Genomic DNA, 26,349 nt, shown 5'->3' with positions numbered 1-26,349 from the left:
TCAAAATTCGAATGAAAGACTTGAAATGGATTTCCTTCCACTTTGCTCTTTAACAGGGACTTCAGAATAAGAGAGTTTGATTCCCCTTAAATGTTTCCCATTTTCTTCTCCTCTCAGCCAATCAGGGTCCATTGCTCTGCACACCGAGAAACCACCAACCCTTCATTCTAATAGAAATTCACCACTTTGCTTGTCAACCTTTAGCCCTCCACCAGATTTCTTTTAATGAATAGTGTCTAAGGAAGTTCCCACTTCCTTTGTTTGTCTGTTTTCCCCTGCATTATGTTTGATCTCAACATCTCACTGAAAATTGGATATTGGTAGTTGCCTATTATAATAACGATGCATTCATGTCTAAATTTTAAAAGACATTTAAGACACCTGTTTTCATTAGTAATTATAGATAATTGCTATGGTAGAGAGGGATTTTTTTAATTGCACAGAAAAAGGTCTCTGTGAAATAGAAAAATTAATTTTATGCCATCTTACAGAGAGCAAAGTGACATATTAGCTTTCACTTCCTGGAGTCTAGGTAACTCAGCTCTGCTGATCTGGCTATAGGGTAAAATATGATTGAAACTTTGCAGTCTTTCTCCTTTTTACCTGTCATACCACCTAAAATTCTTTTCTTCTTTCCTTCCTTCCTTCCTTCCTTTATTTCTCTTTATTTCTCTTTCTTTCAATGTTTTTTTTTATTTGTCCAGTCACTCACTGAAACATCAAGTTTACCAAAGAGCTCTCTCCACTCATCCCCATTGGATTTTCACTCAATCTATTTTCTTTGTTCATCAAAAAACAGGATGAGATTATTCTGGATTTCATGTGGAATCTTAGAAGGTATTTACCACATCTGCTTAATCTGTCCAAACCTCTTGTTTTATATCTGCCCTAGATTTTAAAATCTGGCAGAGGATCATCTTTTGCTTGTTTTATTTGGGGGAGGGGATTGAAGGGAAAGGAAGACACATTGTGCTAAGAGATTTGCAAATATTCTTTTAATTAATCAAAACAATATCCTGTGAGGAAACTAAGACAAACAGCAGTCACTTGCCCAAACTCACAGAACTACTAAATGTCTGAGAGTGACTTGGAACTCAAGTCGTCCTGATTCATCTACTGTGCCACATATCTGGTAGAAACATAGTATATAACACAATAAGACAAAACATTAATAAAAGATTAGTGAGTGAAGGGAAAGAAAGCTAAATGTGGCTGTACAATTATTAGGAGGTAAGGAGTTTGATGATTCAGAAATGGAGAGGATACAACAAACAATCTTCCAAGGGAACAAGAAATACAAGTAATTGTGGAGAACAGGAAGATTTTTTTGGTAATGATTTGTATTGAGTATGTGAAATTTTTATTTTTTCCATGATCAAAGTGCAAGGAATTTTTTTCCTGGGAGAAAAGTTAAGGGACTCTGGTTGCTGCTCTTCATTCTGTACGTTATTAGGAAAAATAAATCATTACTTAAAAAAGTAAATGGACAAAAACAAAAAAAATGAGAAGAGAAGGAGTTCAATAGGAAGAAAAGAGAAATCCTGACTTATGGAAGATGGTTAAAACATGAAAGATTACATAGAAGATTATAGAAAGGAGGACCTCTGAATACCTGAAACTAAAAACCATTCCTAAGGTTCTTTCAGAAGATGGAGAAAAGAAGGAAGCCTCTTGTCAACCATTCCATAGGCCTTGTCTGGTTAGAAATCATCCAAGAAAAGAGAAGTATTATTGGCTGATAATACTACGATGATAGTTATTAAGTTAGCAGTTTGTTGACCTGACAAAAATAGATGGGTCTGCTGTCTTCCTAATTCATGTGTATAAGAAATGATAAAGTAAATAAATTAAGGGAAAGGAAGAAGAATTTATTAAGAACCTATGATGTTCTAGGTACAGTGATAATTGCTTTTACAAATATTATTTCATTTGAACAAAAGAATATATTCAAGCATTTACTGTATACCAAACACTTTATGAGCACTGGGTATACAAAAAGAAAAATCAAGATGGATCCTATTCCCAGAGCACCTACTCTTTAATTAGAGGAGACAACACATATAAGGACATTTAGCAATGACAGGTAGAAAGTCCTAAAAGTCTTGAAAATCAGCTATGGAAAGGTAAAGCCTGGTAGTCTTTTCTCTCAGAAGAATGAACAAAATTGTTAATTTCCATTTTATTTAAACACTATGAGAATTCAAGAAGCCTGAATGAGAGAGAAATGAAAAAAGGTGATAGGGACCACCAGGAATGGCTACTCTTCCTACTACCTTGCCATCTCAAACAGATCAGGATCCAATTCTGTTGATTCATGTGAGCAAAAATGCTACATCCAAAAGAAATCTAGAAAATAAACAAAAGTTACAAAGATTTGTGCAATAAATTGATTCTCCTAGAGGTGATATTTTTACCCCTGTTGCCTAAGAGATTCAGAAAGAAAGGAAAGCAAAGAACTGGTTAAGAAGATGTTATTCATAAATAAAAAAGGAAGAAGCAGGAAGAGGAAGAAAAAGAGAAGGAGAAGGTGAAAGAGAAGGAGGAGAAGAAGGAGCTGGTGGTATCCAAGAATGGAATTTGGATTTTTGGACAAGGGCTTATATTATATGAATGGCAGGTTCTTGACCAGTGATGGACTACAAGAGTTAATAAAAATATATTTGATTGAAATTTTGTGAATCTAATCAAAATACTTTGAGATGAAAAGTAAAGGGAGGAAGAAAACTATATGTATATATGTGTATGTGTATATGCAAATACATATCCATTAGGCTAGATATCATAGTGTAGCTATAGTATAGGAAGAAGAATAGGAATAGAAGTTTCTGAGATGTAAAATTCAACATCAGAATTCAATATACAAGTTTACAAAGAATTGGTACAAGCAAGATGAATTAGAGATTCTCAACCAAGTAGGGAAACTTGACCACAGAAATATCTGATTTCTGGTGGGATCTGTAACTTGATTAAAGTATAGTTTAGAAGGGCACATTTTATTCAAAAGGAAGAAGATAAAGACAGGAAGGTGTCTTCAAGAGAAGAAGTAGCATTGTATGAGAAAAAATCATAGAATCATGAAATGCAATCCAGGAATGAGAAAGTATACTGGAGAGCTTTTGGATAAAGGGCAACAGAGGTAAAAATATAGGGATATTGCTTTTGCAGTATATTATAGCCCACCTAAATGGAAAGAGGAAATAGCTAAGAAGTTTAGGAAATAGATCACAAGTCTAACACAGAACTGACATATGGTAGTGAGAAGAGACTTCAATTAGAGAATATGTGCTGGAGCACTCCCTCTACCAAATGCAAAACAGCTAATAATTTCTTGGCCTGCCTTAAATATAATCTTATCCTTGACAACAAAGAATAAGCAATAAGAGAAAATTCTGTTTTATTTATGATATTCACCAGCAATTGGTTGCTGAAGTGGAAATATTGGTAACTTTCAGGGAATGTCCATTCCATTTTAGAATGTGTAATTTGTGAGGAAAGTTGCCATTAATTTTCATGAATCCTAGACATGAGAAGAGGAGATTTCAAAAGATTCAAAGAAAGGACAAATAAGTCCTTGTAGTAAAATTCCACAAGGAAGAGTAACCAAGATAAACAATTTCACTGCAGAATTAAACAGATAATTACCTAAAGAGACCAATAAAGATCTGGAAGGATTTTTCAACTAATTCTGATTTTTAAAACTTTTGAATAAAATGCAAATAAAGGCAGGCAACAAAGGATGAATACAAAAACATGTCATAGTCCTTTAAGAATAATATGAGAAGTGTTAAAATTCATAGTGAGATGATGCTGGCAAAGAGATCAGAGGACAACAAAAAAAAGGTGCTCTTTAAAAATTAAATTAGGAAAAGTAGATCAAAAAAAGAATATGACCTTCTGCCAGGGTTGATCTGATGATAACAAGTGATAGAATGCAGTACCACTCAACTTTTATTTTGTGTTGGCTCTAACCAAGAGAATATCCTTGTGACTTGGAAAGATAGTATACAAATGGCTAAAAATTCCTACTTAAGTAAGGAAAGAGTAAGATAACACTTGCTGCCTTTGATGCATTACATGAACAAGATGAACTACATTTTAAGATATTAAAAAATTATTGTCATCATTAATAATCTTAGCAAGATAATAAAGATTGGTAGACATACTCCACCAATTGTGTAAATGACAAATGTCCTAATTTTTTTAAAATAAAGAAAGCAAAAGAGAAAAAATATAGGGAGAAAAATTTTAGAATATATAATTATATATATAATTATAAATAATTAGTTAATATCTAGGAAAAAATGACAGTCACAAAAAGCCAACATGTCATCATCAAGAATAGCTTATGCGGTAGCTAGGTGGCTCAGTGGGTAGAGCACCAGCCCTGGAGTCAAACTGCAATCTTGTACAAACGAGATATACAGCATAAATCAGAGATCATCTCAGAATAGAGACATTAAAATTAAGAATTACTGAGGAAGATTTGTTATAAAAAGTAGGATTTTCCTTGAGACTTGAGGGAATTTAGAGAAGTCAGGAGAAAAAATGAGATAAAAAGGGAGAGTATTTTAGGCATGGGGGACAATTAGTAAAAATTCCAAGAGTTCAAAGACAGTGTAAGGTATAAGATATGGCAAGTATCATTGGATCCTAAAGGTGGATGTGGAATAGGGTATAAGAAGACCCAAAAGGTGAGAAAGGACTAGGTTGAACACACACACCAGGAAGTTAACCCACAATATACTTATATTACTTTCCCCCCCACCCCAATTTGGAAGTTTGGCTTTTCTAGTACTTTGTGAAGGTTTCCAGAACCAAAATTGAACACAAAAGGGTTTCTAGATGTCATTTGAGGTATAATTGCTCTGATCACTGAAGGTGCAGTGTTTTCATTAAATTTTCTATTAACCTCTCTCTTGCTATATGATTATAGATTGCTTTCATATATACATATATATATATTAATTTTATTTATTTAAAGCAATGGGGTTAAGCGACTTGCCCAAGGCCACCCAGTTAGGCAATTATTAAGTGTCTGAGACTGGATTTGAACTCAGGTACTCCTAACTTCAGGGCCAGTGCTCTATCTACTGCACAACCTAGCTTCCCCCCATTGTTTTTCTTATCACTTTTCTACAATGTGAAACAAATATCTGAGAGTTCAACAAAAAGATTTCAAAATATCAAAAAGTCCACTTGGAATAAAGAAAAATCTAGTAATACACCATGAAAGAATAGAGAAGGGAAAAAACAAATCACAGAACTTTAGCATAATGAATGGAGGTTGCCCTTGATAATAATTAGAAAGTTACATCATGCCAAGAGTGCTGGACTTGGAATTAGTAAATATGTATTTGTATTCTAGTTATGACCCTGTTGGTTTTATGACTGAAAACATCTTACATTTTGGTACATCACTTTTCTCATCTGTAAAGTGAGGAATATATTTTCTAATTTACCTCATAGGTATATAATGCTTTGAAATCCTAAAATACTCCAATAGAACCCAATTGTATAGATAAATTCTCAATCCATTGAACTTATCCTGTGCAATTCTTTTTTTAAAATTGATATTTTATTTTATTTTTCCAATTGCACATTATTAAAGTTTTTCAACATTCATCCACATGCATATTTATGTTACATAATTTCCTTCTACCCTCCCTTCTGGCTCCCCTTCCCTCAGCAACGAACAGTCTAGTGAATATTATATGTGTACAGTTGGGTATAACATGTTACAGATTTGTCTTTTTTTGTATAAGGAGATAGGACTAAGGGAAAAGAAAGAAAGTCATGTGATAGAAAGGAAAAACAGAAAAGAAAAATTTAAAAATATGATTATAGCGCTCATTCAGTTTCTGTAGTTTGTTTTTATTTTGTTTTGCTTTGTTTTTCTCCTTCTCATTTTCTGTAACATTGTCCATAATGGTCTCCCAGGGTTGTCCTAGTTCTCTGAACTGCTGAGAGGAACAGCATCCATTTAGGTTGATCAACTCACAAAGTTGTGGCTAATATGTACAATGTTCTCTTGGTTCTGCTCAGCCTCAGTTCCTGTAATTCATTCTATGCTTCTCTAGAGTTCAACCATCCATGGTTTCCTATAGAACAACAGTACTACATAACATTCATATATCATAACTTGTTCAGTCATTCTTCACCTGATGGTTATTTCCTTAATTTCCAATTCTTTGCAAACACAAAACGCGATACTACAAATATTTTGGAACATGTGACACTTTTCCCATTTTTTTATGATTTCTTCTGGATATAGGGCAAGTATTGATATTGCTGTGATAAAGGGTAATATCAATTTTATTGCTGATTGGTTATAATTCCAGATTGTTCTCTAGAATGGTTGGATTACTTCACAGTTTCACTAACAGTTCATGACTGTCTCATAAATTCTCCAACACTGATTGTTTTCCCTTTTTGTCAACTTAGCCAATCCCATAGATGTGAGCTGTGAGTTGTTTTAATTTGCATTTCTCTGATCAGTAATGATTTGTAGCATTTTTTCATATTATTATATATAGTTTTAATTTTTTCATTTGAAAACTACCTATCCATATCCTTTGACCATTTATCAATTGGGGAATGAATTACAGCATTATAAATTTGATTCAATTCTCTTTATTTTAGAAATGAGACCTTTATCAGAACCCCTAGCTGTGACAATTATTTCCTAGCTTTTGTTTTCCTTCTAATCTTGGCAGCATTAGTTTTTTTTTTAAGTTATTTATTTATTTATTTTGAATTTTACAATTTTCCCCCCTAATCTCACTTCCCTTCCCACCCTACAGAAGACAGTCTGTTAGTCTTTACATTGTTTCCCATAGTATACATTGATCTAAGTTGAATGTGATAAGAAAGAAATCATATCCTTAAGGAAGAAAAATAAAGTATAAGAGATAGCAAAATTTTTTAATTAAAGGTAATAATAGTGTTTGGCCTTTGTTCAAGCTCCACAATTCTTTCTCTGGATACAGATGGTATTCTCCATCACAGATACCCCAAAATTGTGGCTGATTGTTGCACTGATGGAATGAGCAAGTCCATTAAGATTGGTCATCACTCCCATGTTGTCATTAGGGTATATGATGTTCTTCTATTTCTGTTCATCTTGCTCAGCATCAGTTCATGCAAATCCTTCCAGGCTTCCCTGAATTCCCATTCCTCCTGGTTTCTAATAGAACTATAGTGTTCCATCACATACATATACCACAGTTTATTAAGCCATTCCCTAATTAATGGACATTCCCTCAGGTTCCAATTTTTTGCCACCACAAACAGCTGCTATGAATATTTTTGTATAGTGATGTTTTTACCCTTTTTCATGATCTCTTCAGTAGTGGTATAGCTGAATCAAAGGGTATGCACATTTTTTGTTGCTCTTTGGGAGTAATTTCAAATTGCTCTCCAGAAGGGTTGACTGAATTCACAGCTCCACCAACAATGTATTAGTGTCCCAGATTTCCCACAACCCTTCCAATATTGATCAATGTCCTTTCTGGTCATATTGGCCAGCTTCAGAGGTGTTAGGTGGTACTTCAGGGATGCTTTAATTTGCATTTCTCTAATAATTAGTGATTTAGAGCAATTTTCACATGACTATGGATCTTGGCAGCATTAGTTTTAATAGTGCAAAAAATTTTAATTTAATAATTAAATAAATTAGGCAATTTATAATGTACTCTATTTCTTGCTTGGTCATAAATTTCTCCCCCTTCCATTTATCTGCAGATAGAGTATTTCTTGATCTGTTAATTGGTCTATGGTATCACCTTTTATTTCTAAAACTTGTGCCCATTTTGACCTTTGGGTATGAGATGGTTCTATGCCTAGTTTTTGCCATACTATTTTCCAGTTTACCAAAAAATTTTGTTAAATAGTAAGTTCTTATCCCAGAAGCTAATGACTTAAGGTTTGTCAAACAGTATATTACTAAAGTCATTTACTACTGTTTCTTTTATACCTATCCAAATCCACTGATTCATTACTCTATTTCTTAACCAATACCAGGCAATTTTGATGACTGCCACTTTATAATATAGTTGTAGACCTGATAGATCAAGGCTGCCTTCCTTTACATTTTTTTTTCCATTGGTTCCCTTGATATTCTTGATCTTTTGTGCTCCAGATGAATTTTGTTACTATTTTTTTAAGTACTTATTTATCACTCTAGTACTTTTCTAGTACTTTTTCTAAATACTTATTTAGTAGTTTGAATGGAATGACAGTGAATAAGGGCAGCTAAATGGCACAGTGGATAGAGTACTGGCCTTGGAGCCAGAAGGACAAGAATTACAATCCAGACTCAAGCATTTACTATGTGACCTTGGGCAAGTCACCTAACCCTGATTGCCTCTCATCTAGGGCCATCTCCAGTCATCCAAATTCACATCTGGCCACACAACACCTCCTCACTCAAATCCAGTTCATGCGCTTGTCATGCCATTACCTCCCTGATTTCATGATCTCCTTTGAGAATGAAGGGCAAAAAAATTTTACTGATTAAGTTAATTAATTTGAGTAGAATTGTCATTTTTATTATATCAACTTAGGCTAACCATGAGCAAATGGCATTTTTCCAATTGTTTAGATCTGACTTTATTTCTGTGAAAAGTGTCTTATAATTGTGTTCATACAGTTTCTGGATTTGTCTTAGGATCTAGATTCCCAAGAATTTTATGCTGTCTGGAGTTTTCTTTCTATCTCTTGCCCTTGGGTTTTCTTGTTCATACATAGAAATGCTGATAATTTTAATGGTTTATTTTTTATCCTGCTACTTTGCTGAATTTCTTAATTGTTTCAAGTAGTTTTTAGGATGATTTTCTTGGGTACTCTAAGTATATCATCATATCATCTGCAAAGAGTGAAATTTTTGCTTCCTCATTGCCCATTTTAATTCCTTCAATTTATTTTACTTCTCTTATTGCTAGAATTAGCATTTCTAGTGCCATATTGAATAGTAATGTTGATAATGGTCATTCTTGTTTCACCACTAACTTTTTTGAAAATACTCTCATTACATATAATATTGTTGATGGTTATAGATAGATGATGATGATTATTTTAAGGAAAATTCCATTTATTCCTATACCTTTCAGTATTTTTAATAGGATTGGATGTTGTTTTTTGTCAAAGGCTTTTTCAGCATCTAGTGAGGTAATCATACGATTTCTATTGGTTTTGTTATTGTCATGTTCAAGTATGTTGAGTGTTTTCCTAATATTGAACCATTCCTGCCTACCCAGTTTAAATCCTACCTGATCATGGTATATTATCCTAGTAATAATTTACTATAATCACTTTGCTAAATTTTTATTTAAGATTTTTGCATCAATGTCCATTAGGGAGATTGGTCTGTTTTGACTCTGGTTTATGTATCAGCACAATACTGGTGTCATAAAAGGAATTTGGCAGAATTCCTTCTTCTCCTATTTTTTAAAATAGTTTAGGTAGGATTGGAATGAATTCTTCCTGAAATCTTTGGTAGAATTCACTTGTAAATCCATCTGCACTTGGAGACATTATCTTAGAGATTTTATTCATGGTTTCTTCAATTTTTTTCTGAAATAGGGTTAAGTATTTTATTTCCTCCACTGTTATTCTGGGTAGTTTGTACCTTTGTAAATATTCATCCAAATCACTCAGGCTATCAAATTTCTTGGCATACAATTGGATAAAATAGCTCCAAATTATCCCTTTAATTTCTCCTCATTGTTGTTGAGTTCACCCTTTTCATTTTTGATACTGGTAATTTGGTATTCTTTTTTTTAATCAGATTAACCAAAGATTTATCTATTTTATTTTTTTCATAAAATCAACTCTTAGATTTTTTATCAAATCAATGGTTTAATGGTCTATAATTACTTTAAATGGAATTTCTCTTTCTATTTCTTGCTCTTGGGCTTTGTAGTAAATATATATATATGTAAATGCTGATAATTTATATGGGTTTATTTCATATCCTGCTGCTTTATTGAATTTGTTCATTGTTGCAAAGAGTTTTTAGATGATTTTCTCAGGTTCTCTAAGTATACCACCATATCATCTATAAAGAATGAAAGCTTTGCTTCCTCATTGCCCAATTCTGATTCCTTCAATTTCTCTTCTCTTATTGATAAAGCTAGCATTTCTAATACTATGTTGAATAGTAAGGGTGATAATGGGTCTCTTTGTTTCACCCCCTGATTTTATTGGAAATGCTGTGAGTTTATCCCCATTACATATAATATTTGTGAAGATTTTAAGATAGATACTATTTATTATTTTAAGGATGCCATTTATTCCTAAACTTTCTAGTGTTTTTGATAGTAATGGATGTTTTAACAAAGGCTTTTTCAGCATCTTTTGAGATAATCATATGATTTCTGTTGGTTTTGCTATTGATATGTTCAATTATATTGAGTATTTTTCTAATATTGAACCATCCCTGCCTACCTGGTATAAATCCTACCTGTTCATGGTATATTATCCTAATAATAACTTGCTGTAGTCTCATTGCTAGATTTTATTTAAGATTTTTGTTTCAATATTCATTAGGGAGATTGGTGTATAATTTTCTTTGTTTTGATTCTTCCTGTTTTAGGTATCAGCACCATTGTTGGTGTAATAAAACGAATTTGGCAGAACTCCTTCTTCTATTTTTGAAATAGTTAATGTTGAATAGGATTTATTTTTTTTCCTTTAAATGTATGGTAGAATTCACTGCACCTGGAGATTCTTTCTTAGGGAGTTTATTGATGGTTTATTCAATTTCTTTTTCTGAAGTCAGGCTATTTAAGTATTTTATTTCCTCTTCTGTTAATCTGGGCAATTTGTATTTTTGCAAACATTCATCTATTTCACTCAGATTATCCAATTTATTGGCATAGAGTTCAGCAAGCTAGCTCCTCATTATCTCTTTAATTTCCTCTTCATTGGTGGTTAGTTTATGCTTTTCATTTTCGATACTGGTAATTTGGTTATCTTCTTTTTTAATCAGATTAACCCAAAATTTATCTATTTTATTGGCTTTTTCATTTTTCAGTTTTATTTTTTAAATCAATGGTTTTCTTGTTTTCAATTGTATTAATCTCTCCCTTGATTTTCAGAATTTCTAATTTGGTCTTTAATTGGGGATCTTTGATTTGTTCTTTTTCTAACTTTTTTAGTTGCATACACAATTCACTGATCTCTTCTTTCTCTATTTTATTTATATAGGAATTTTGAGATATATAAAGTTTCCCCTCAAAACTGCCTTGACTGCATCCTATAAATTTTGGTATCTCTCATTTCTTTTTTTCATTTTTCTTCTCTTCTTTGGTTTTTAAATTCTTATTTTAAGCTCTTCTATGAAGAGATTTGAGTCTGATTTATAGACTCCTTTGAGATATCCCATATAAGTAATTTGTCATTGCCTTCTTTTTCTGAGGTGACGTTTTTTTAATTCTATCTCATAGCAGCATAATAGCATAATATCCATGGAATAGTTAGCACTTAGGTTTTTTGCTCATTTTTATTGTTTGAGCTCTGCTTCTGGGATATAGGGTGTATAGACCCAAGCTTTTATGCTGTTGTGGGATCTGATCCCTGGCATATCATTGACCAAGCAAGATGTTGCCCATGAAGCCCAGGCATTGCCTGTGCAGAGGTTTGTTTCCTCCTTTGTGCCCATGCTCTGCACACAAAAGACACAGTCTTGTCTTTTGCCCCAGTGGAGTTCAGACTTTAACTAGGGTTGGGACCCTCCCTGCTGGCTAGCTATCTAGCTTCCAGGACCTGTACTGCTTTCTGATTGCCCAGACCTGCCTGCACTATGGGTAAAAGGATCCCATTGGTCTTTCCGCTCTCCTGCCTAGCTGAATTTTATTTCCTCTTTTCCTCCAAGAGACAGATCTTCACTGAAGATCCTCCATAATATCTACTGTTGAAGCAACTTTTTCTTTTTTTGGTGAGATCTATAGATTTATTGTTTGGGTAGAGCCTTCATTTAGCATTGTGCAGGGAAAAACTCCAGGAGCATTCTAGCTTCATGCTAGCATCTTGGCTCCACTATCCTGTGCAATTCTTGTACATATTATACCACAAATTCTCCCTAGAGGATCTAACTATTCTTTGGAAGCCGTCCTCCAATTTAATATTAATATTTCTTGCAACATTCAGGAGTTATTTAAAAAAAACTCTTTCATGACTTAGTCTCTAGATATATACATTTTTTTTGCAATGCAATGGGGTTAAGTGACTTGCCCAAGGCCACACAGCTAGGTAATTATTAAGTGTCTGAGGCCGGATTTGAACTCAGGTACTCCTGACTCCAGGGCTGGTGCTCTATCCACTGCACCACCTAGCCACCTGATACATGCATTCTAATGTCTCTAACACTACCTTTTTTATAGAATAAGTCATCTTTAGTAATATGATTCATCCTATAGATATAAACCACATCTTTCCATTGAACTTTAAGTAACCAATAATTTTAAGTTTTCTGAGTTCATAACATCTCATAATTATCAGCCATGTCAAAGAGACTATTGCTGTTGAAAAGATGTACTTTTGTTTCATGAAGAACAATATGATCATCTAAGAAACTGGATGAACAAAATTGTAAAAAAGTTAGATCTAAATAATTGGAAAAATGTCAATTGTTCATGGTTAGGTCAAGCTAATATAATAAAAATGACAATTCTACCTACCAAACTACCAAATAACTACTTTATGAAGCTAGAAAAAATAGTAACAAAATTCATCTGGAGCAACAAAATGGGAAGAATAACAAGGGAGGGGCGGCTAGGTGGTGCAGTGGATAGAGCACCAGCCCTGGAGTCAGGAGTAACTGGGTTCAAATTCAGTGTCAGACACTTAATAATTACCTAGCTGTGTGGCCTTGGGCAAGCCACTTAACCCCATTTGCCTTGCAAAAACCTAAAAAACAAAAGAATACAAGGGAATTGATGAAAAAAATGTAAAGGGAGGTGGTCTAACTCTACCAGATCTAAAACTATACTATAAAGCAGCCGTTATCAAAACTGCCTGGTAATGGTTAAGAAATAGAGTAATGGATCAGAGGATTGGGATAGATTCAAAAGAAACCACAGTAAATATCTACAGCAATCTTCTATTCGACAAACCCAAAGACATCAGCTTCTGGGATAAGAACTCACTATTTGACAAAAATCATTGGAAAAACTGGAAAATAGTATGGCAAAACTAGACATAGACCCATATCTCATACCTTATACCAAAATAAGGCCAAAATGGGTACAGGATTTTGACATAAAGGGCAACACTGATAGATAAATTAATAGACCAAGAAATACTCTATTAGATCTATCGAAAGGAGACAAATTTATGACCAAACAAGAAAAAGAGAACATTATAAACTGCAAAATGAATGATTTTAACTATATTCAATTAAAAAATTTTCACACTAATAAAATCAATGCTGCCAAAATCAGAAGGAAAGCAGAAAGCTGGGTAACAATCTTCACAAGTTCTGATAAAGGTGTCATTTTCTAAAATATATAGAGAATTGAATCAAATTAATAAGTTTGTAAGTCATTCCCCAGTTGGTCAAAGGATATGAATAGAGAGTTTTAAATGAAGAAATTAAATTTATATACAATCATATGAAACAAATGATCAAAATCATTATTTATTAGGGAAATGAAAATTAAAACAACTCTTGAGATTTCATCTCACACTATCAGACTGGCTAAAATGAGCAAAAGGGAAAATGATCAATGTCGGAGAGGTTGTGGGAGGATTGAGACATGAATGCGTTGCTAGTGGAGTTGTGAACTGATCCAGCCATTCTGGAGAGCATTATGGAACTATGCCCAAAGAGCAAAACAGTTGTTCATACACTTTTATCCAGCAATTGCAATTTTAGGACTATATCCAGGAGAAATTATAAAAAATGGGAAAAGTCCTATATGTTCCAAAATATTCATAGCAGCTATTTTTGAAGTTGCAAAAATTGGAAATTGAGGGGATGCTCATCAATTGGTGAATGGCTAAACAGGTTATGGTACATGAATATGGAATATTATTGTTCTATAAGAAACTATAAATTGTTGGACTCTACAGAAGCATGGAATGACCTACAGGATCTGATGCTAAGTGAAGGGAGCAGAACCAATAAAACAATGCACGTATTAACAACAACATTATGAGATGATCAACTTTGATGGAAGCAGCTCCTCTCAGCAATTCAGAGAGCTGGGGCAACTATATTAGATTGGCTATGGACAGTGTTAATTCCATCCAGAGGAAGAAAAACAAAACAGAACAAAATTAAAAGAAGAAAAACCAACCTTTCAGAATCTGATAAACATGTTATAAAATTATCTCATATATCTCCCTTAAACCTAATTCCTCATACCAAAAATGACTAATATATAAACATGTTTATCCAAAATATGTATGTACAATGTTAACCTGACTGTTCACTGCTGAGGAGAGGGGAGTGGAAAGGGAGGATAGAAGGAAATTTTGTAACAAAAATATACATGTGCATATGGATGAAAATAAATTAATTTTAAAAAAAGAAAATGTTTCATGCTCTGAGAAGGGCCTAATGTCCAAAAATATAGAGAGAGCCAATATAAATATATGTGAACAAAAGTCATTTTCCCAGGATTAAATGGACAGAAGATATGAACAAATAGTTCTCAAAAGAATTACAAATTGTAAATAACTATAGGAAATGCTCTAAATGACAATTATGAGAAAAAAGTGCAAAATGAAAAACAAACTTTATCTCATATTCAACAAAGTAGCAAAATTGACAAAGTATGAGATTAGCTGCTTTTAGAGGTGCTGCAGAAGGACAGGCACACTAAAAAATAAAAACTGCTGATAGAGTTCTGAATTAGTCTGCTCATCCTGAGAAACAATTGGGAATTTTGCTCACAAAGTGATTAAAATGTCCATTGCCTTTAAACCAGAACATAGGAGCTCAAAAGTAGATAGAAAGATTACATGTACATGAAAATATTTATAGCATCACTTCTTGTAGAAAGAATATACTGAAAAATGTTCATCAATTGGGAAGCTATGTAAACAAATAAAATGGAATATAACTTTTCCATAAGAAACAGTGAATATGAACTATTATTAAGTGACATAAGCAGAACCAGAATCAAGCACTTAAAAATATTTATTAAGCACCTATTTTGAGCCAAGGACTGGGGATACAAAAAAAGCAAAAGATATTTCTTGTTTTCAAGAAGCTCACAAGCAACAGGAAAGATTATAAAATAACAAATATGTACAAACAAGCTATATACAGGATAATTTCAAAGGAAAGCACTACAAGTAAAGGAGTTTGAAAATAGTTTCTTATCAATGACAGGATTTTATTGGGGAGTTAAGAGAAGTCAGGGAAGCCAGTAGATGGAAAATGTACATAAAAACAAGAAAATACAAAAAAGCTAAAACAATGCAATTAGAAAGAACAATAAATAAATACTTTGAAATATGAAGATCAAGCTTGATGCTGAAAAAGAGGTGAAAATGTACCTCTTTCATTCTTTACAGAGGTGGGATTGGGTGGAATACCATATGTCATAAGACATGGTTGATAGGTTATTTTGCTGAAATTTTTTCCACATTTTATACATGAGCTTATGTACTAAACTTGTTTTGCTCCCATCTCTCTTCTTGGCAAAGACATCTAATATTTGCTGAGTGGGGTAGCTTCTGGTCTGCTCTGACTTCCTTAGTAATAGTAATTGTTTTGCAGCAGTTCTTCTTTAAGAAGGGGCAATAATCATAGTCAATATCTTTACTGATATCCCTTTACCATTTTTCAGTCAATAACTGTTTAAAAATGAGATTAATTGAAGCATTATTCTCACATTTTAAAACTTAATTCTAAATTTGGTAATTTTTACCTGTCTCCAATAATTTATTTTTTTATTGGCTTACCTTAGAGTACAGTAATTTCCAAATTATTAAGTAAAATAGACAGCATGGATTAGAAGAGAAAAACCTCAAGGTAAGGAAAATCTGGGTTTGAATCCTACTTCAAGTACTGACATGATGCTAGACAAATCACTTAAACAATCTTAACTTCCTCATATATGTTAGACTTTGTGCTAGATTCTAAGAGGGGAAAAATGAAATAGTCTTTGTTTTCAAGAAACTTGCATTCTATTTGGGAGAAACAATATGCACAAATATAAATGTTATGCATATATATATGTGTGTATATATATATATATATATATATGTATTACAAATAAGTTCAAAATTTGGCCCAGGGGAGAGGCATTAACACACAAAATCACTGTAATTCAGGCATTGGTGTTCACTTTTCTTATTTTTAAATTTTTACCTTCTATCCTCCACCCTTTCCCCTAGAAGACATAGTAATTTCATAAATATAAAAATTTTCAACTATTTTACTTTATTTAAAATAATAGGATTTTTAATAATTTTATGGCAATGGGGTTATTTAAAGTACCATGGGGTATCTTAAAAACATACCTGAGAACCATAACTTCATAAAATTGACCGACTTGAAGCTGTTTCCCTCTTTTCAAAAGCAGGGAGTATAAAATTTGATAAGTAAGCTCAACTGGAGTGAATATATCATCCAAATGACATTCACAGCTTCCTAAGAAAGTCCTTTCTTTTGTCCAACTTAACACTTCCCCTATTCTTTTTATAATCTAATTTCAAAGAAGATGAAGAATTATCTTCCTTTCCCTTGACTGAAGATGAATGCAATCTACTCTCTCAGCCCTTTCTCCTCTCTAGGTCAACAAAATTCTCCACCTATAATCTGATTCATATCATTCCAAGGAATGTAATATGATTGGTTTAGAAAACAATTAACTCTTTTCTTCTGTTGCTCCATATCAAGAACTTGTGTCCTGTTGTCATAGTAGACAGACATATGATTTAAGGAATTCTTAAAGAACTAGAGTACAGTCCCTTCATTTTGTATGTATGCATGTATTTTGTCCCATGTCACATCTGATTATTGGCAGAATTGAGATTAGAACTCACTCAGTTCAGAGGATCATCAGACCACAGACAAATCTAGGAAAGTCCTGATAGGTCATCTAATCCAAACCCCTCATTTCTTTCTTTCTGGTCTAGGTCAATCATTTTTACCAAAGCAGATCATCAACTATGCTGCAATGTCCAGTCTTAGAGAGCTTTCAAGGGCACTGAGAAGGTAAATTTACTTGCCCAGAGTAACATTCAGTACATGTCCAAGGGTGACTTCATTATGTCTTTCCATCTTTTGAACCCAGCCTGCCTCTCACATTCTGCCTCTCACAATCCTCTGATTTTACAGGTTATGAAATGAAACCCAGAGGTTTAACTTTTCCTAACCCCTAGAACAAAGTGTGCTTTCCCCATACCCCACTATTTCCTTTACACAGAGAATCCTCAAAATCTTTGGTGGTTAAAACAGTACTAAGACATTGTGAACTCAAGTGTATGCTTGTATATACTGTATATATGTGCACCCTTCTAATTCCTTTCTGTGACCCTCGATAAAATGGCAGCTGTGATCCAGACATCTTCCTTATTGGATAGATATTTGCATTTATCACATTTCTCCAATTTCCTTCTTTCAGGTTCCCATATCTTGTTATTATAATTATCTATTCATGCCTCATCAATAGGTATGTACTTAGGCAATCTAAACTAGTTGCCTATATATTATGATATAGGAAGGGGATATGTAGAACAAACTGACACTGGATAGAAAAAGTTGACTGTTAAATTTTCGGCATTTGTACATCAAATACGGGCTTTGTTTATTTTTTGTTGATAGTCAAGACTTAAGGAAATGATGGATAAATGTCAATAATATAAAATAGATTTAAAAATCTATTGTGTGGGGTGGCTAGGTGGTGCAGTGGATAGAGCACCAGCCCTGGAGTCAGGAGTACCTGAGTCCAAATCCAGCCTCAAACACTTAATAATTACCTAGCTGTATGACCTTGGGCAAGCCACTTAACCTGATTGCCTTGCAAAAAACAAAAAAACTAAAACTAAAAAAAGTCTATTGTGGTTGTTAGACATGTGTCAGCATATCCCTAGTCATAAAAGTTTGGCAGTAGAGTATCTGTCCCCTGATATCATCCCCATAATTGCCCTTCAATAATATCCTTGGAATGTTAGAATGTCAGAGCATATAAGAACTACTTATTCCAACTTCATTTTCTAAATTAAAAAATTAAGCCCCAAAGATGTTAAATAATTGCTTAGGTAACATCAAGTTCATGGCAAAGAATAACCTAGAACCCAAGTCTGATTCCCATTACAGTGATGATTTCACTACACTAAGATTTCACACTTCCCTGTGCTAAGCATTACCCCCTCTCCTGTGGTTGTTTAGTAAAATGCTAAAATATATAGGAAAGGATGCACATTAAATTTCCAATACTTTAGCAAGAATGAGTTTTATCATTGGTGTTCTCCCTATTCTGAAAAAATAGAATAGAGTAAATATATAGTTGGTCTGTGAAAATGGAAAATTACAAGGGGGAAAATATTTAAGTGTGTGAATAGGGAAAGCTGAAAATATGAGCTAACATTTTAATACCCCTTTGGTTTGACCAGCCTTATGATTGGTCCATTATGTTCTTTTACCCCATAACAGATCTTTCCTCAGGACTCCCATTTTCTGAGCAGCAATTATTTGAATGATTGCACTTAGGTTCCTTCTAGTTTCTCTACAAATTTAGACTTTTGACTTTAGGTTACTGGATCCTCATCATCTTATTCTCTTTCCCTGCAAAAGTTCAATTAGTCAGGCAATCAATTAATAAGAAAGTACTTATTAAACATCTACTTTCATACATCCTAACAGCAACATGGGAGTGATGATCAATCTACCCTCAACATTTCCCAAACTCATTCCTTTCCCTCCATTCACTTAGTCACCATCCTAATTTAGGCTCTTATTAAGTCCTGCCTCCAAATTGTTCTCCCTCCGTCTGATGTCTCCCTTTTCCGGATCATCCTTCATCAAACTGCCAAATTGATAATTCTAAAGAATAAATTTGACCACATCATGTCTCTGCTCAAATACTTTCTATTCCCCATAGGATTGTTATTAAGAATAATATTATTAATGATAATAATATTTATATAGTGCTTTTTTGTAAAATGCTTCAAAATATAAAGTTTTATTTAATCCTCATTACAAAGCTGGAAGTTAAGTGCTATTATTATCCTTATTCTACATATTAAAGAAACTGAGACTTAAAAAGATCAAGTTAGGGGCGGCTAGGTGGCGCAGTGGATAAAGCACCGGCCCTGGAGTCAGGAGTACTTGGGTTCATATCTGGTCTCTGACACTTAATAATTACCTAGCTATGTGGCCTTGGGCAAGCTACTTAACCCTGTTTGCCTTGCAGAAAAAAAAAAAAGATCAAGTTATTTGTCCAGGGTCACATAGCTGATAAATGCCTGAGACAAGACTCAAAATGAGATCTTGACTAGACTACATAGCTATGTAAATTAAATGGGAATTTCTCTGTTTTGCCTTTTCAGCCTCCATAAATCTGGCTCCAAATTAGCTTTCCAGATTATTTGTTACATTACAACCAAATAAGGCTGTGTGATTTTTACAGTTTGTGGTATTCTAAATTCTAAATCCATACCCTTGCACAGATTTTCCACTAACAAAGTTTTCTTTCCTTGCCTCTGCCTGTTGGAATTCCTAGCATCTTCACATGGGAGGTCTTTCATGACAGTGCCCTCCCAAAGTAGAGTATTTCCCAAGAAAACTACTTTATATACATGTAGTATTTATTCATCAGTGCACACAATGTATTCCTCTTACGAGAATGGAAACTCAATAAGCAAAGCATCTGTGAGCTTCCTAGTTATTTGCACGTGGTATTTGCATCTATGTTCTCTATCCCCTTATCTAACTTGATTAAACATCTGTAGTCAAGATAATGACTGACCTAGCCCAAAACATGAGCATGGCATGAGCTTGACATTTGACCCTTTTATTTGCTAGACTACTGCCTGTCAGGTTTTTCTGATTTCTCATTCATTTTATGAGTCTAGTAATGGAATTTAATCTCCTAGAGGGAGTTGGGGTGCCTGAAGTGACTGCCTGGAGTGAATCGTGCTCACACATTTAGAAAGCTACTCTTCTGGGAATGGTCTTGACTTGCAATTTAAAAATTGACAGAATTGACAGAAAAACCTGCCACTGAAGATAAATCTTTTGTGATGTATGAAAAGCAATCTAGTATAGAAATTGGGGGGGGGGGGGCAGAGTAACCCTTATCTTTAGCTATATGGGATTCTCAGCTTCTATTGAACATCTGGCTGCTAAATTCCTAAGCCAGTGAAGTCTGCGGTGTTCCTCAGTTAGGATGTCTCCCCACCTCCAAGTTCCTGTGGTTAAACCATCTGGTGGTAATTTCTTATCTTTCCTTTATACAAGCAATATCCAATGTCTTTGATTTTCACCATGTTGGTTCAGACCACCTGCTTTTATGTTTCACAGACTCCTAGAGATTATCCCACACTTTCTTTTGATTTTTCCCATCCGATTGAAGATTGGTATACTCAAGAAAAAAAAAAAGATAAACAAGAACAAAGTGTTTTTCTAATATATCACCAATATAATACAGTTGAAAACCAAAATGTTTCAAAGCCCCAGGAAATTATATATGTAGATAGATAGATAGATAGATAGATAGATAGATAGATAGATAGATGATACATAGATAGATAGATAGATGATACATAGATAGATAGATAGATAAATATAAGTGTGCTATAGGGATGAGAACATTAGACTGATAGTAAAGGGAAAGCTAGGTCTTGGTTGCAAATTTTCAACAATCTAGTCATATGCTCTTGGGCAAGTTCTTTGATATCCAACTGACTCTGTTTCCTTGCTGGAAAAATAAGTGAGATATACCTGTGCTTCTAAGATTTTAAAATAATAAAGAGAAAGAGGACAAAGATGCATGTTAGAGTGACAGCTGTCAGAATACATACAAGCACAGATTTAGAACCTGCACTAAAACTATTTATATTCAGCTCAAAAGCCTTCCCACCTATTTGCTATCCCATGGGTGATGGGTGAGATGGGGTAGAATTACTTTGCAACATAGTTATGATCAATCAACAAATATGTATCTAGTGCCTACTATAGGAAGTATCTTCTTAAGTGTCCTGAGGAGATCAGAAATGAAAAGCAGAGAAAAAGGATCAGAAAATCTATTTAGGAATATAAAGTAAGTGTACACAATTGGAAAAGTATTTGATATTATGAGGTAGTCAGTGTTTGCTAAGAGTCAGGCATGAGGCAAAGGCAGTCATTGGAATTCACAGGAAGAAATCATTGTGAACTGGATAGTTAGGAAGGATCCCAACAAGAATTTCAAAAATCTCACTGGAAATTCCAAAGTGAAATCCTGACTTCATTTCTTTTCTCTGCCCCCAAATACTGTAGGAGTTTGCACCTACAGCAATATACCTATTCTGGGAGCTCTCCTTGGTTCTGAGATCCTCAACTCTAATCATAGAATGCTTTAACTGGAAGAGAACTTAGAGAACTAATTCAACCCCCTCATTTTAGAGATTATCTAGTCTATTTTTTTCAATTATAGATGATAAAACCAAGGCTCACAGTCTTCCATTCCAACAATTTTGTGTCAAAAAAAATAATTTGTCCCCAAGGTTTCTCTCACTTTCAGGGTCTCTAGATAGAAATAAATGTTTCCATGGTCATTGAGTTATCTCTGCCTCCCGTTCTCCCCCCTCTCCAGGACAGAATCATAAATTTAGATTTGAAAAAAATATTAGAGGTCGGGGTGGCTAGGTAGTGCAGTGGATAGAGCACCGGCCCTGGAGTCAGGAGTACCTGAGTTCAAATCCCACCTCAGACACTTAATAATTACCTAGCTGTGTGGCCTTGGGCAAGCCACTTAATCCCATTACCTTGCAAAAAAAAAAAAAAACTAAAAAAAAAATTAGAGGTCATTTAGTCCAATCCCTCATTTTACAAATGGAGGAACTTAGACCCAGAGAGGTGGAGCCTATGTTCACACAGCTATTAAGTGTCAAAGGAGAGATTCAAAATCAGATCCTCTAGTTCCAGATCCAGAACTTTTTGCCTGTACCAATATTGACTCTCAATAGAGATGCTAAGACATAGGTAGAGGAGAAAATAAGTAAAAACTTCTCTCAACTTTGTATAGTTTGCTGCAAGTGCTGTTCCCAGGGTGAGGGAAAGTTCAGGGAGATAATGTGTTTCTGTAAACTCTCTTATGCTTCCCTCTTCTATAACCTTGCTGGAATGAATCAGAATGTACATACTGAACTACCACCTACACAGCTGAAATCTAACTGCTGATGAAAGAGAAGGGATAAACACTAGGAAATAATATTTGACTTTGAAGACCCTTAACTTAGCTTAAATGGGGACTTAGTTAAGGTTCGCCTTTATTGTCTGAGTTAATGGTCACAGTCAGTTGATTTTACTAATATTTTTGGGTAAATCATTTGCCAAATTATTATGAACTTGAGTCCTTAAAAGGAATCTTCCATCCAACAATTATAATCAACTCTCTGGCCCTTATTTGAATGAGGTATTTAGTGGACAGAAAACCAGCTTAGTCATCAGAATGATGCAGAGAACCATGAGCATAGGAAGTGTTGAGACCCTTTGAAGACAAACTTTGTAAATCTTTTGTTTACTTTGTAAGGGAATCTTGCTTTTTCCTTCCTATCACTTTCTTTTGTGTTGTAACTGTTTTTAATAAATCACCATTTTCTTTCCAGGCCTGCATTCCCAGGTCAGAGTGATTCTTCACAGGCAATAATTGAACAAGTGGCAACAACATGTGCTCCACTTCCACATTCACTTCTTACTAAGTGTGTGACCTTGTGATTCATTTCACTTCTCTTGGGTTTCAGTTTCCACATCTGTAAACCAAGGGATTTTAAATGCTTGATCTCTAAAAATTTGCAATTAGAAAATTTAAATATTCCTCATCTCATCATGACATTTAAGGTATACCACAATTAAGTCCCACCCAAGTTATCCAACCTTATTTCCCCTTTTTTCCAAATATTCACCTTGTACAAATCCTCAGTTTCTTCACTAATATTTACATATACCATTTCTTTGACTTCATTTTTTTCTCATCCTGAGATGTCTGCTAAATGCATTTCTGCCCAATCAAATTCTATCTATCATTTAAGGTCCAATTTAAAGTCTAGCTCTTGTTCAAAACTAGTCATTCTCCCCACCCCAACAAAGCATGAGTCAGCATTTTTATATTGTTTCTAACTCTCTAAATCATCTATCACACATTTTGAGATTTGATTTTGTTTAACTTACTTTTTTCCATCATTACTTTCTTTAATTGGTTTTACTCCCTTCCATTCATTCACTTACACTTTTATTTTAAAATATTTATAAAGTATTTATTATATTGCTGAGGTTGTGGGGACCTAGCTACCTCTATCTGGGAGGTAGATAAATCTGGGTCTCAGCTCTCAAGAAGCTCACTAGTAGAGTTGAAAAGAGGTGGAATTATTCTGCTGAAGTGGAGTAATCTTCAATTCACCATGGATTATATTATAGGGAATCCCTAATAAATTATAACAAAAGAAGGAAGCACTGAATCAGCAACTCCAATGCCATCAAAAATTTCATGGTGTTCCCTTCAAAGTGTTTTTCTTCAGAAGGGAGAAAAAAGTCAATTTCCTAAATTGGAGTTCATTAGAAAGTGGAAGTCACCTCTCCTCCCTCTCAGGCACCCCCCCCCCCAAAAAAATCCATCTCATGACAAAGACTTTTAGTCACAGAGTGTATCCATTTAGGAAATGCTATGAATGAATCCCGGTTAATTGCTGAGGAATACATGAAACTAGAAGGCAAGCTTATCTAATTGGAAACAACTGAGGTCCCTATTACAAATACAAATAACTGGTCTTTTGGGGGAAAAAACGAAGATATCTAATTTTGACAAGCCAAAATCTGGAGGTCTTACTATCATCAGGGCAGCTGAGCCTTGAGGAGTGCATCATTCTTTTTTACTCTAAGGAAGCTATTAAGAATAGCAAGAAAGAAACAGAATTTTGGGGCTGTTGTTTAATGAACTCTTTTACTGTCCTGCTTTTTAGAACTTTTTCATGGAAACAAAGATTGTTAGGGGGATAGTGGAAGAGAAGTGAAATTTTAATGGGTTCTCCAGTTCCTAGGTGAGTTTTCCTGTGTAATTCTATGTCATGTATCCTTGAAGAAGATTTGCATTTTGAACCAAACTGCTTAAGTCTTGGGAAAAGAAAATGAAGAAAAATTTGGTGATGGCAAAAAATATAGGATTTATAATCTGAGAATTTGGGCTGGAATTCTGCCTCTGCTGCTTATTGCCAGTATGATCTTGGGTAAATCATTTAATTTTTCAAAATATCAGTTTTATTATCTATAAAATAACGGGTTGAACGAAACAATCCCTAATGTCTCTTCCAACTTTAAACCCATGATCCTATGATTCCTTGGTAATACCCTTTGTGACCCTTTTGCTCCTAGGTAAATCTGTGATAGAAATCAAATGACCCTCAAATCAGAGATTATAGACCATTCTCATTATAAAATAATCTCAAGGGAAAGGAAATACCATAATGATAAAGGAAAGTTTCCAATTTGTTAAACTATACTCTCCTTTAAGGAGTTTCCATATAGAAAATACAAAACACTAAAGTGACAAATAATAGCTTGCTTAGAGTTAAAAAGACTAGAATATACTCTGATTTAATAGATTTCCCAACTTTCTTCTCCTGTCTGAAAGTATTGCCTTTACAATTTTCTCTTCCACATCACAAGGATTAGGAGCATGGCACTCCTACAAACTGGAAAATCTGCATAAAATTTTTTGGCCCTTGTTTCATACCAGAGTAGAAGACTGATTTTTTTTTCTTTTTCTTTTATAAGATGTTTACAGTGCCCTATTGTAAAATTTGAAGTAAGTTTTTGGTCATAGTCTCTGGTTCATCAGCTGACTTTTGTGTGTCATTTGCAACTTCCACAAAACTCCCACAAAATTCCCATTTTTTTATGCCAAATCATTATTCACATATATATATATATATATATGTATATGTATCAAAGCCATGATGGTGAAAAATTGCAATGTGTAAGAGATAATTGTACTTTGTCTGATTTACTCAGATTTAACCATCTAGCGAATCCTTTGGTTTAACATCTCTTAAAGCACAAATACCCATGGGCCCTATCTGGCATTTATAACTGAGAAGAAATTATTTTAATCAGATTATTTTAACAGCCAGTTAAGATCAATAACTGAATGAGAAGATATGCACTGAAGGCAAAATAATTTAGGAAATAGACGCTTGAGAAAGTTTCTGAAGAAAGGGTTTTGAGGAAGCTATCAGGAAGCATAATAATTTCAGGACATCTGAAGATTGTCCACGAGGTCAGAGAAAGGGCAGAAAGCAAGGTGGAAGAAACACAAAGACTTCCCTAGCAGTAAGTATCCCCTATTGCATTATTTCTTTAAAATTTCAAGTTCAGATTAAATTTATACCCTTAATCTCCATGACCACTCCCCCCCCATTTCCTTTTATTTTACTCTTAATGTGATTATTTTAGAAATTCTTCTTACACATTCATTTGTGATTCAGTCACTCTGCAGTGGTCATTCCATGCAGATTTGTTATAATGTATAGGCTGCAAGGAAACAAATCTCAGTTCAGCACAAAGAAGTATTTTTCTTCCTTTTTTTTAATTGATATTTTATTTTTCCATTTACATGTTATGAAAGTTTTTCAACATTCATCCACATGCATTTTCATATTTTAAGTTATATAATTTCCTTCCACTCTCCCTTCCCACTCCCACCCCCCAACCCCTCATTGGTAAACAGTCAGGTGAATATTGAACACAGACATTTGAATTTTACATGTTTGAAGATTACTCATTTTCAGTATAAGGAATGAGGATTAAGGAAAAAGAAAGAAAACTATGAGATAGGAAAGAAATACATAAGAGAAATTTTTAAAGGTGAATGTGGTGTTTATTCAGATTCTGAAGGGTTTTTTGTTTGCTTGTTTTGTTTTTCTTCCTCTGGATGGGATATTGTTGTCCATAGAAGGTCTCCTAGGTTTGTCCTAAATCTCAGAACTGCTGAGAACAGCTGCAAGAGAAGGATTTTTCAACAACCATTAACTGCTCAGGAATGGATTGAATTGCAAAGTGAATGTGCAATGATTTCACTAGTGGCATTGACTCAGAAGTTGCTAGTTAGACCTGTGGAGGAGATTATTGCATGGGGTGGGAGCTGGGGCTAGATGATTAATAACATCACTTCCAATACTAAGATTTTCTAAATCTAT

The sequence above is a fragment of the Macrotis lagotis genome, chromosome 8 (genome assembly GCF_037893015.1).
Source record: "Macrotis lagotis isolate mMagLag1 chromosome 8, bilby.v1.9.chrom.fasta, whole genome shotgun sequence".
NCBI lineage: Eukaryota > Metazoa > Chordata > Mammalia > Peramelemorphia > Peramelidae > Macrotis > Macrotis lagotis.
The sequence above is the reverse complement of the archived record's forward strand: the minus strand, read 5'-3'. Positions refer to the sequence as shown.